We start from the raw sequence: 9,794 nt of genomic DNA on the forward strand, positions 1-9,794 counted from the left end.
ATTTGGCCTGAACTAATACTGAACTTCTAAATCGACTATTTAGTATAATTGAAAGAAAACAAAGAACGGGACCAGACAGCAGTACAAAACAAAGGAACTGAAGTGTACTTATCAGCCCCTTTAGGTTTGTAAGCGACTCAGTACGAAATGCGTGCCCTGGTCACTAGACCTTTAGACATCATAAGGACAGCACAACTATGCATTGTAATAACTGTGACTGTTATTGCTTATGCAAATTATTGTTCTCTCGTGTCATGGCACAGTGAACTTGCCCGCCCTGTTACGCCTTGTCCTCCAGCGGCTGCTAGGACCCACGAAAATGAGGACGAAAGGAATGTGAAGACCAGAACGAGATATTTCGATTTCTTACTTGCAAGAGTGTAGAGGGAAAGGGAAGGCGCTGTTGTTAGGGGGGAGGCGCGGCTGTTCACAAATCGATTATACGCGTGCGTCATCTGGAGAGCCATGCAGAAGACGTTGTTGCCTGTTGCATTCGCTTCAAGACACACTTGGGAGAAAGAAAAAGCGCGCAACCGAATAGGGAAAACGATGTGGCATAAACAGGGGAAAACTGAACTCATTCACGTGTGGCATTGTACAAGCTTGTTAATCTACGTTCGGGAAAGTTTTCGAAAGTAACGTTGCGAAAGAGAAGAGTATATAGGGCCATGCGTGCGAGAACGAAAAAGATTTGCAATGTTAAATAACATGTTATGGAAATTGTTGAGGCCAAAGCAGAACACATAAAAATATTTCTTCTTCGTATGATAAGATATGATTATATATTTTATTAACTCTCTCAAGGCTACATCAGAAACAAAGGAGAAAGGACGCAAGGCAAAAAGCTGCATTATTGCAGCTTGAGAGCCACCCTGCGCCCTCTGCCGGGGTGTATAGCCCAGCAGCTCATCACAACAACATTGGAAGGGCGCACTCACCAACCCAAAAGAAATAGAGTCACAAAGTATCTACATCTGACATTTGCATGAAGTTACGCCACTCTATAACTGGATGTTATTTAAAAAAACTACTTCACATTTATATGTACAGGAAACTCATTTACAATCAACCGAGATACAATGCAAGTAAAATGATGGTACACGAAGCGATATATATGTTATAATCACGAAGTAGGCACATTCAAACATGAGAATAAGTGTGACTAATAATTTATGCCGTGCAGTCTCTTCAAGTATGATGTTCTTTTGCAGAATATTGAGGTAATGTGATAAACTATATTTCAGTGACTGCTTACCGTATGTGGTGAGGCAGAAAGGCACACACCATGACAATTTGTTCCGTGTATTGTAGGATGGAATCGAACGAGTCAGGTTGAGACTTGACAAAAGGAACTCATTCTTAATGGAAAGAGCGTTTTTATACTTAGAAATTAACTTGAATGGGAATAACTCTGACGTTGTCATGATATTAAACCTTGAAAAGTAGGGACCCGTATGAGTACACCCCGGTACATTAGCTATTATTCTAATTGCTCGTTTTTGAGCAATTAGAGTTTCCATTTGGTTTTGCTTGGTTGTTGTCCCCCACACCATGAGACAATAAGTTATATGTGGCAATATAAATGTATTGTAAATTAATATGTTCACTTCAGGGGGAAGTGTGTGCCTCTGGCGACATAGGATGCCATGATTCCTGTTTATATTAGCGCAGATATTATCAATATGTTTATCCCAATTAAGAGACTCAGTCAAAACAACACCTAGACATTTCACAGTTGGCACGACCTCACTTTTTTTGTTGACTAACCAAAGGTCGAGACTGGCACGCACCATTCCGTTTCTAGCTCGGAATAATATTGCTTTCATCTTGGTAATGTTTACTTTTAGGGAATTATTAAATGACCATTAACGCAGGAATTCTAAGAACTGATTGCCGAGTGCTAGTAGATCAGTTTCTGTATTACCTGAGGCAAGCACTGTGAGGTCGTCTGCATATGCTATTAGGTGTACAGGAAGAGGCGCAGAAAATATATCATTAATGTAGATATTAAATAATAGCGGCCCCAGAATGCTGCCTTGAGGTACACCAGAGATGATAGGTTGTGAGTATGATATAGCGTGATTAAGGGAGACCATTTGTTTACGTTATTTCAAATATGATTGAATTAAAGTTAAGCTCTTTCCTCTAATGCCATAGTAATTGAGTTTATGTACCTGCAAATTATGATTAAGCAGGCCAAATACTTTTGAAAAATCACCAAATTTTCTGATTACAAGGAGCTTTCCTCAAACGCATTTATTATTATCTCTTTTTCTTAATTAGTGCCATTTCCGTGGACCTTTGTTTTCTGAAACCGTATTGAATGTCTAATAAAACTCAATGTTTAACTAGAAAATTATGAACTCTCACGTAAATAATCTTTTCCAGACCTCTGGATAATATCGGAAGAATTGAAATAGGCTTATAATTAGCCATATCTGAGGTAGAACCAGCTTTGTGAATGACAGCCACTTTTGCTACCGGCATGTCATTTGGAAAGACGCCGGATGCAAAGCTAGGTTATAGATATGCATTAGTATTGGGCTAGTATGTCAATTACAAACTTGAAGGGTTTGACCTGAAAGCCATCTTTATCTTCAGCTCTGCTATTTCTTAGATTTCTAAACACTGTCATGATTTAGTCTTCATGTGTAGGATACATGAACAGGGATTCCGGAATGCATGGCGTGTTATACGCGTGCCCCACAGTTGTGTCAGAGGAACAGCATAATGTTTTGGTTGCGTTAACAAAGAAATTATTAAATGCTTTACACAGTTCCTCCCCACTTATTGGTATACCATCTTTCATTATTTTTCGTAATAGTTGTTTTTGTGGTGCGATTTAGTAACTTGTTCAATTGGTCCCACTGGTTGTGAACATTTTTTTTGGATCCCTCGGAAAATTCATTACTAAAATACCTTAACTTGGCAGTTCTTAGCTTTCGATTTAGCTGGTTTTGGTATTTTTTAAATTTCTCAAACTTGGAAGGTTGCCGCGATTTCATGAATTGCACACACATTTTCTCTTTGGTCTTTATTTTGCGCAGCAGTTCTTGCGTAACCCACGCCTTCTTAGGATTGCGTTGTCGCGGACGCACTTGCGGAAAACCTTTATCATAGACAGTTTTTATTTCGAACAAAAATGCATTATGCGCCTCATTCCAGTATTTTAAAGATGACACATCGTCCCAACTTGTTTCATATAGCATCGAACGAAAACTGTCAAGTGTGGTGATATCAATGCGTCGAAAATGTGGAGAGGGTGCTGCAGGAACTCGATAAGGGCGTTCAGCTGGGGCGAAGGCAAAAACAGGGAGATGGTCACTTAAGTCGGACAGTAAAGTGCCAGCTTTTTTCCGCATTTTTCTTCGTTCGTGATTACAATATCAATAAAGGAAGATGTAGAGCATGTGATGCGTGTAGGTACTTCGATAAGATTGAATAAGCCATAGGCATTTAGTAAGCTTATGAGTTCTCGTTTTAGTGCTGAATCACATCGCGTATCAATATTCAAATCACCGATAAATATAATACTTGCTGATTTGCTGTTGCATAATCAAACAGGCTTTCGGGAACGTCTAGGCAGCCTCTCAAATTTCCATCAGGAGGACGGTAAAGAACAATGAAAAGTTTATTTTCACCTCCTACTTTCAGTATTTCAATACCTGTCATAGAAACTGTTAATAGTTTGTTTTCTGCTGCAGCTAGTGTGTTCAATATCTGTAACGACACTTCGCCAACTCAGCGCCCAGGTATATTAGAACAAAATGCGTATAGTTACTTAGAACTAAATAGTTTGCGTCATCTTGATACCTGGTCTCGGTAAACAAAATTACATCAAAAGAAAAGTTGAAAACAAAAAAGAGCTTCTATTTCATCAACTTTGTTGTTTATTGAACGGCAGTTCAAGTGAAGAAGTTTGACGGCATTTGTGCTCACTAGCTTGTTTAACTGTGCTGGAGCAAGCAGGTTCTCTACGCATGAACCACAGAGTTCTTTGTTACCTTCGTGTGTCACTTGTACTAGTTTTTGTGTTATGCATCTAAAGGCCGCTGAACGTGAGTAGTTACTGGTTACAAAATAAAAGATCCGTAGTTTCACTCAAAATATGCCATGAGCAAAAATTCAGAAGGGGAGTGCTTCATGTTCCACAGGAATAAGGACGTTAAGATCGCACAAAATGTATAGAATACCACTGTATATATGTTGAAGCGCTTCGCTCTTACGTTCGTATATTTTGCATGTACTTTCTAGACAAGTCCGGAGTTCTTTCTACTGAGGAGCCTTCTAGGAAAACTTCTGAGTCCCTTCTTCGTAGCAAACCGTGAAACTTTCATAAACTTACAGGATAGAACTTGGACCGCTGTGAGAATCAAAGAAGAAAATTAAAAGTTCTCTGATGTTGCCCGAAGTATATATGTGTCAAACTAACGTATTCTCACCGTATTACAAATGCGCGCATTGCTGCACATTCTTTGCAATTCGGAGAACTACCGCTGAGGCAACGCTTGCGTCATTCTTGCCAGCAGGCTTTATGTTGCAGGACTTTTGTAAACCTACCTTTCTAAGGAAGAGTTTCTAAAAGCGCACAGCTGTCGTCCTTTATTTTGAAATATTCATGTCAATGGTGCACTAGAGCAAAGAAAGTAAGAGCCCAGGCGAATATCGTCTTTTTCTTGCAGAATAGTGTGTTGAGTAGTTGGCACGGCCACAGCGTGGGAGCAGCTAGTGCGCATAGGTTGCCTGCCGCCATTCTCTCTTACCGGGAGAAAATACGGCACGAAACTTGCAAGTTTAAATCACTGTAATGGTGCTTCCTATGTTTCCTTGGTTTCATGGTTGCTTTCCGCTGTGTTCTCACGACTGCAACAGTATCATTTTTTACATTTTTTTAGGATAGGTGTGGCGTTTTTGTCCGCCACACCTTCTTTGTATGTATTTATTATCAGCTTGGCAAATTAAGTTGAACAGAAACGTAAATTTAACAACAGTTCAAGCGAGATAAGAGCGAATTGAGTGTTCATGATAGTGTCATTTAGCTAGGAACCAAAAGTTCTCCATGTACGGTCTGCACCGAGAATGAGAATATCAAACGATGTGATGTAAAATCACCCACCATTGCACCCCGAACAATTTAGATCTAGCTTATGTAACACCAGAGATATCAGAGATCAAAAAACGACCTTCTCCTTTTTCTCCGTGAACGCACACACTAGAGCCAGCCAAAAAAACAAAAGTTATATCACCGGTCGGGACTATTCTCCGCTCCAAATTATATCACCCGGTCTGTTTGTTTGGTCTTTTTTTTTAGTTGCTTAGTCACCCCCCCCCCCCCCCCCCCCGCCACGGCACGATGATAGAAGGGCAGACTGGAAGAGAGCGACGCTATGCATTCTCCTGACGACCGTGCATCCGCGTACCTCCCTTGCGTGCTTTGTCTGCGAACCGGGTGTAATACACCTCACCCAGTCCGTCGTCCCTTCCTTGTACCCCCTTTTTCCCACCAAACCTTCTCCACAGCATCCAAGCTTTTACTATTAGCTATTCATTATATTTATTTCCTCTCCCCTTACTATTAGAACGAACTAACTTTTTAAGTCCTCTTCACGAACATGTTTATTCACTTATTAGTAAAAATCTGCCGAAAATAATTTGCATATACCGTGAGCTTGGGGCATCATAGCCATAGCTGCTTATGTGCCACTAAACCAAACACAACCCAACACAACACAACTCTCCATGACATCCCTGTCTTGCATCAAACCTCAGACATCCAGGTACTATCACACTAAACTTTTTCACTACCTTGGCTTGTAATCAAATCATGCCGCATGATGATCTCGTACTCTCGATGGCATCCAATATACCTTCTAGACGCTTTTGCTTTCCCATACATACTAATTATGATCTTTCTTGTTCTGATGTGTTGCCATTTAAGCTAAAATTTTGCTCACCACTGCACAATAGAATGGATTGTCAATGTGTACTTCAAAGAGACTTACTCATAATGCAGTCCATGCCTAACAACTGAGTGATTGCTCGAATGCAACTACTTTGATCAAAGTTGTTAACTGCCATTTTTTTCTCCGAAAAGCAGCTCGTATTGATTCACTTTCCCTCGCCCGCCGTAGAAATCGGAACAAATTTATTTCAGTTGCGAGCATTCATGATAAATATCATGTCATTCTCAGGAGGAACTGAATATGTACTGAGCTCTCGCAAGACTACAAGGTCCCGCTTCGCCGCATAACCACAACTCAAGGGCTACCCGGACTCATGCGTCTGTCACTCTTTCTAATGCGAGACCCGCGCCGATATCGATGCACCTCCGACTTTCAATGAGGATGTGCCCCCCCCCCCCCCCTTTCCCCTAGAAAAGGAAAGACATTATCTGAGAACTTGCTCAGAGTAAAGATAACAAATATAGATAAAAAAACCACGTGCTGTGGTTAGAGTATCTCGATAACAGAAACAAGAATGTTTTACCTACGTATGAACGCAGCCCGAAACCCGCATGCATAGTAATGCTGTGGCCGACAGAAGGCAACTAGATTGCAAAAGCGGAGGCCTTATGTCCGTAGCCTCGGCGGCACACAAAGGTCCCCATTTACATGTGACTTGATGATGCGCGTCGCGCAGCTTCTCCGCGGCGTTGCGAGTAAGATAGTGGCAAGCCTGGTTACCTCAAGCAGCTGACCATTCTGGTACAGCAAGTACTTTCCTAGAGAAAGCGGAGCCATCGGACAATCCCTTTGAGAGCTCCTTGGCCGAAGATGCCCTTGCACCACAATCAATTCTTTTGCATTGTCACCAACGCTCCCTTCAAGAAGAAGTCCTTGATTTGCTTTCTGAAAAACGTTAAGCTAAAAGCCAAAACACAGCGGAAGGGCACGGAAAAAACAAATATTGGTTACTCGAACATTTGTCGATCTCATGATTCCTTACTGCTTGAAGCAGGATGGCCATGCCCAAAAGGGCGCTGAAAGATTTTGTTTTTAAAGGCCTGAGTAGTAGGCCCACGAGTGAAGACATATAGGTTTGTCAACCCACTAAGCTGTCAAGAAAGAGATTCGGCAAATATTTTCAGACGGCTGCGTTGCCCTTGCGCGTTAACGAATGGCTTGAGCACCGGGTGTTGCCAGACCTCCGAGGTTGCAATACCTACGGTTCACTCGTACACAAAGAAGATTTTAGCCTCTCCAGGACAACAGCAAAGTAAGACTCCTGAAGTAAATTCGGTTAGATGCGCCTGTGTGCAGGCTTGCTTCACTTCTGCATCTGCTACCCGGAGCATCCAGTTTATCATCACATTTACATAACCACAGCAACTGCAATTGTGCCTTTCCAACCTTCAGGAATTAACCAATGGAGAAGTGTTCTTGCCCTAGTCAATTCTTTCCGTGCGCTTCTCGTCACTCCCGCAGCATTGCATTAAGAGAACTCTCCCATACTGCCCCGTGCAAAAGAAGATATCTCAATTCATCCTTCTTGATGCGCCATTTTAAGCATATTTGGTAAAAATAACAATTTTTAAAGCATTTCCAGCCTGGTACGAGCTTCCACAGCTGAAAGTAAGCGAAATCCTTGGACTGAAACGTTTACACCTTCTCGTGGAGCCCGGCATTGACGCTAGACATAACAAAATCCCTGCATCAACAAAGGCGTAAATACAGCGCTTCTATTCTTTGAAAGCACCTTTGTATATTGATTCTAATTCTTCGCCCTAATTTAATAAGCAGCACCTCTTAGCTGGCAAGCATGATCGCGACCGCACTTCGTGATACGAGTTGCCACTCAGCTCTGGTGCAAGGAACACTTAACAGCTAGCGGATAAGCTTAGACCCATCCATTATGTTCCTGCCAGCTGTCATGTTCCCCAAGTCGCCGGCTTTGCGGCAATCTTCGAGTTGATTTAGGAGGGACCACTTTTTTGATAGAGCGGCAGGGCAGCACAGAGGGCGAGGCTCTGTGAGTGTGGCTTAATGGGATGAGTGCATCGCTCCACCGCAGCGCCGGACCATCGCCTAACGGTGAAAAATATTCGCTCGTTCTCCTGGCATATCAGTCCCTCAGCGTGGGTTAGCGCTGACAGGGGTTAATGGAGTTCACTTAGGGTCGTCCAGTTCGCGCCTAAGGCAACACTACCAGGACGTTCTCCACCCTGACACCAGTGACAACAGCACGGTGCTGAGCTGAAATATTGACCGGCACGAACGATCGAACATTGACCCCGTCGTCTTATTAAAGCATGTTACTGATTCTATTAAACCTAGTTAGGCGAATTAGCCCCCCCCCCTCCCAAAAAAAAATTGCAGTGATTCCAAAGCAAGCGATGCGCCAGATCGACAATACCAGCGCTAATAAACGCGTTAGAATTAGAAGCGATAGTTTCTACAAAGCTTAGCGGTGATCTGTTTCTTTCGCTTATTGCAGTTTCCTGTTGAACTTTGTACCTGTAGCGTGATCTCTCCAGCAGCCACTTCCTACTCGCTCGAAGCGAATAAATCCCACGGTAACACGGTAAATGTTAATTTTCGGCAAGGCTACAAGTGCACCATATTTTATTAACTGCACAAGCATTAATAAAAAAGCTACAAGGACCTAAAACTTATTCTCTCAAGAACATTATGTTGACGTTTTGTGCTAAAAGCAGTTTCTAATTGAAAAACAAAATTTGAGCAGGAGGTTTCCTATTCACGTAATTAAACACAAGTCGTTAGTGTTTAAGTAGTAGAATAATCATCCATGTCTTTCCAGCTTGCTCATCAAACCCAGCAATTCGCATTATTTTCCTCCGAAGAAGTAAACTAATTACCGCCTAGAAATTTCTATTGGAATTTCATTGTTATTGCTAAAATTTTACTATTATGTCTTTGCGAGTCTGTTTACGAACCTCCTGTAACCTTACACCAACACGCATATCCGTCGCTCAAAGTGAGGTCGTGAAACGAAATTTGGAGCTAACGATAGGGCTGTCGTTCTAACGCTCTAATGCGGCGTGACGTCGGCAAGCGTGCCACTAAAGCTGAAGACGCTTCAGCTCCCGTTATGTATTTCTTTAAAAGTTCCGTATTATCATTGCTTAGGTACTGTAATCATCACAACGGCGCGCCTTATTTTCTTTTTTTTGCACGAATGTCCTTTATAACGTTCATTATATCTTGCTGGTATGCCACCGAATCGATTCTCTTTCTTTCTTTCTTTCTTTCTTTCTTTCTTTCTTTCTTTCTTTCTTTCTTTCTTTCTTTCTTTCTTTCTTTCTTTCTTTCTTTCTTTCTTTCTTTATTCAAGACATTCTATTACAGTAATACCTTGGGGGGCATTAGACAGTGGACGTGCAGTAGGCAGTAGAAAGGCAGTAGACGTGGCTGACGCGGCCGCGCCCCCATTGGCTGCTTGCCACGTTTTTGAGACGAAAACGCAACTTCTCACAGCTCCACCTTTGTTTACCTAGGATTAGGGTGGGAACAGAATAGTGCCCTTAATGGATCAGTGGTGTATCTCTGGGCCGCATAAATCGAGCTTTCATGCAGCTAAACCTCACTAGTCTTGTAGACAAACTGCTTTCGCATGGCATTATTGGAGGGAGCTTTTAGGCGATTTGAGAGCAAAATTACTGACCTCGAACGTACAGTTCTTTGGGGTTAAGGAAGATCTGATGTGGACCATGATGTCGGCTCAGTCCGGACAAATAGGAGTTTTTTTCTGCATTCATGTAAGCAGATCAACAGCCCCACAAAGGTCCCGATGCATCGCTCACTTGAAGATAGCTTGCTATCGAAGGTGTAGCTCAG

This window comes from Amblyomma americanum, chromosome 6 (genome assembly GCF_052857255.1).
Source record: "Amblyomma americanum isolate KBUSLIRL-KWMA chromosome 6, ASM5285725v1, whole genome shotgun sequence".
In the NCBI taxonomy this organism is placed as follows: Eukaryota; Metazoa; Arthropoda; class Arachnida; order Ixodida; family Ixodidae; genus Amblyomma; species Amblyomma americanum.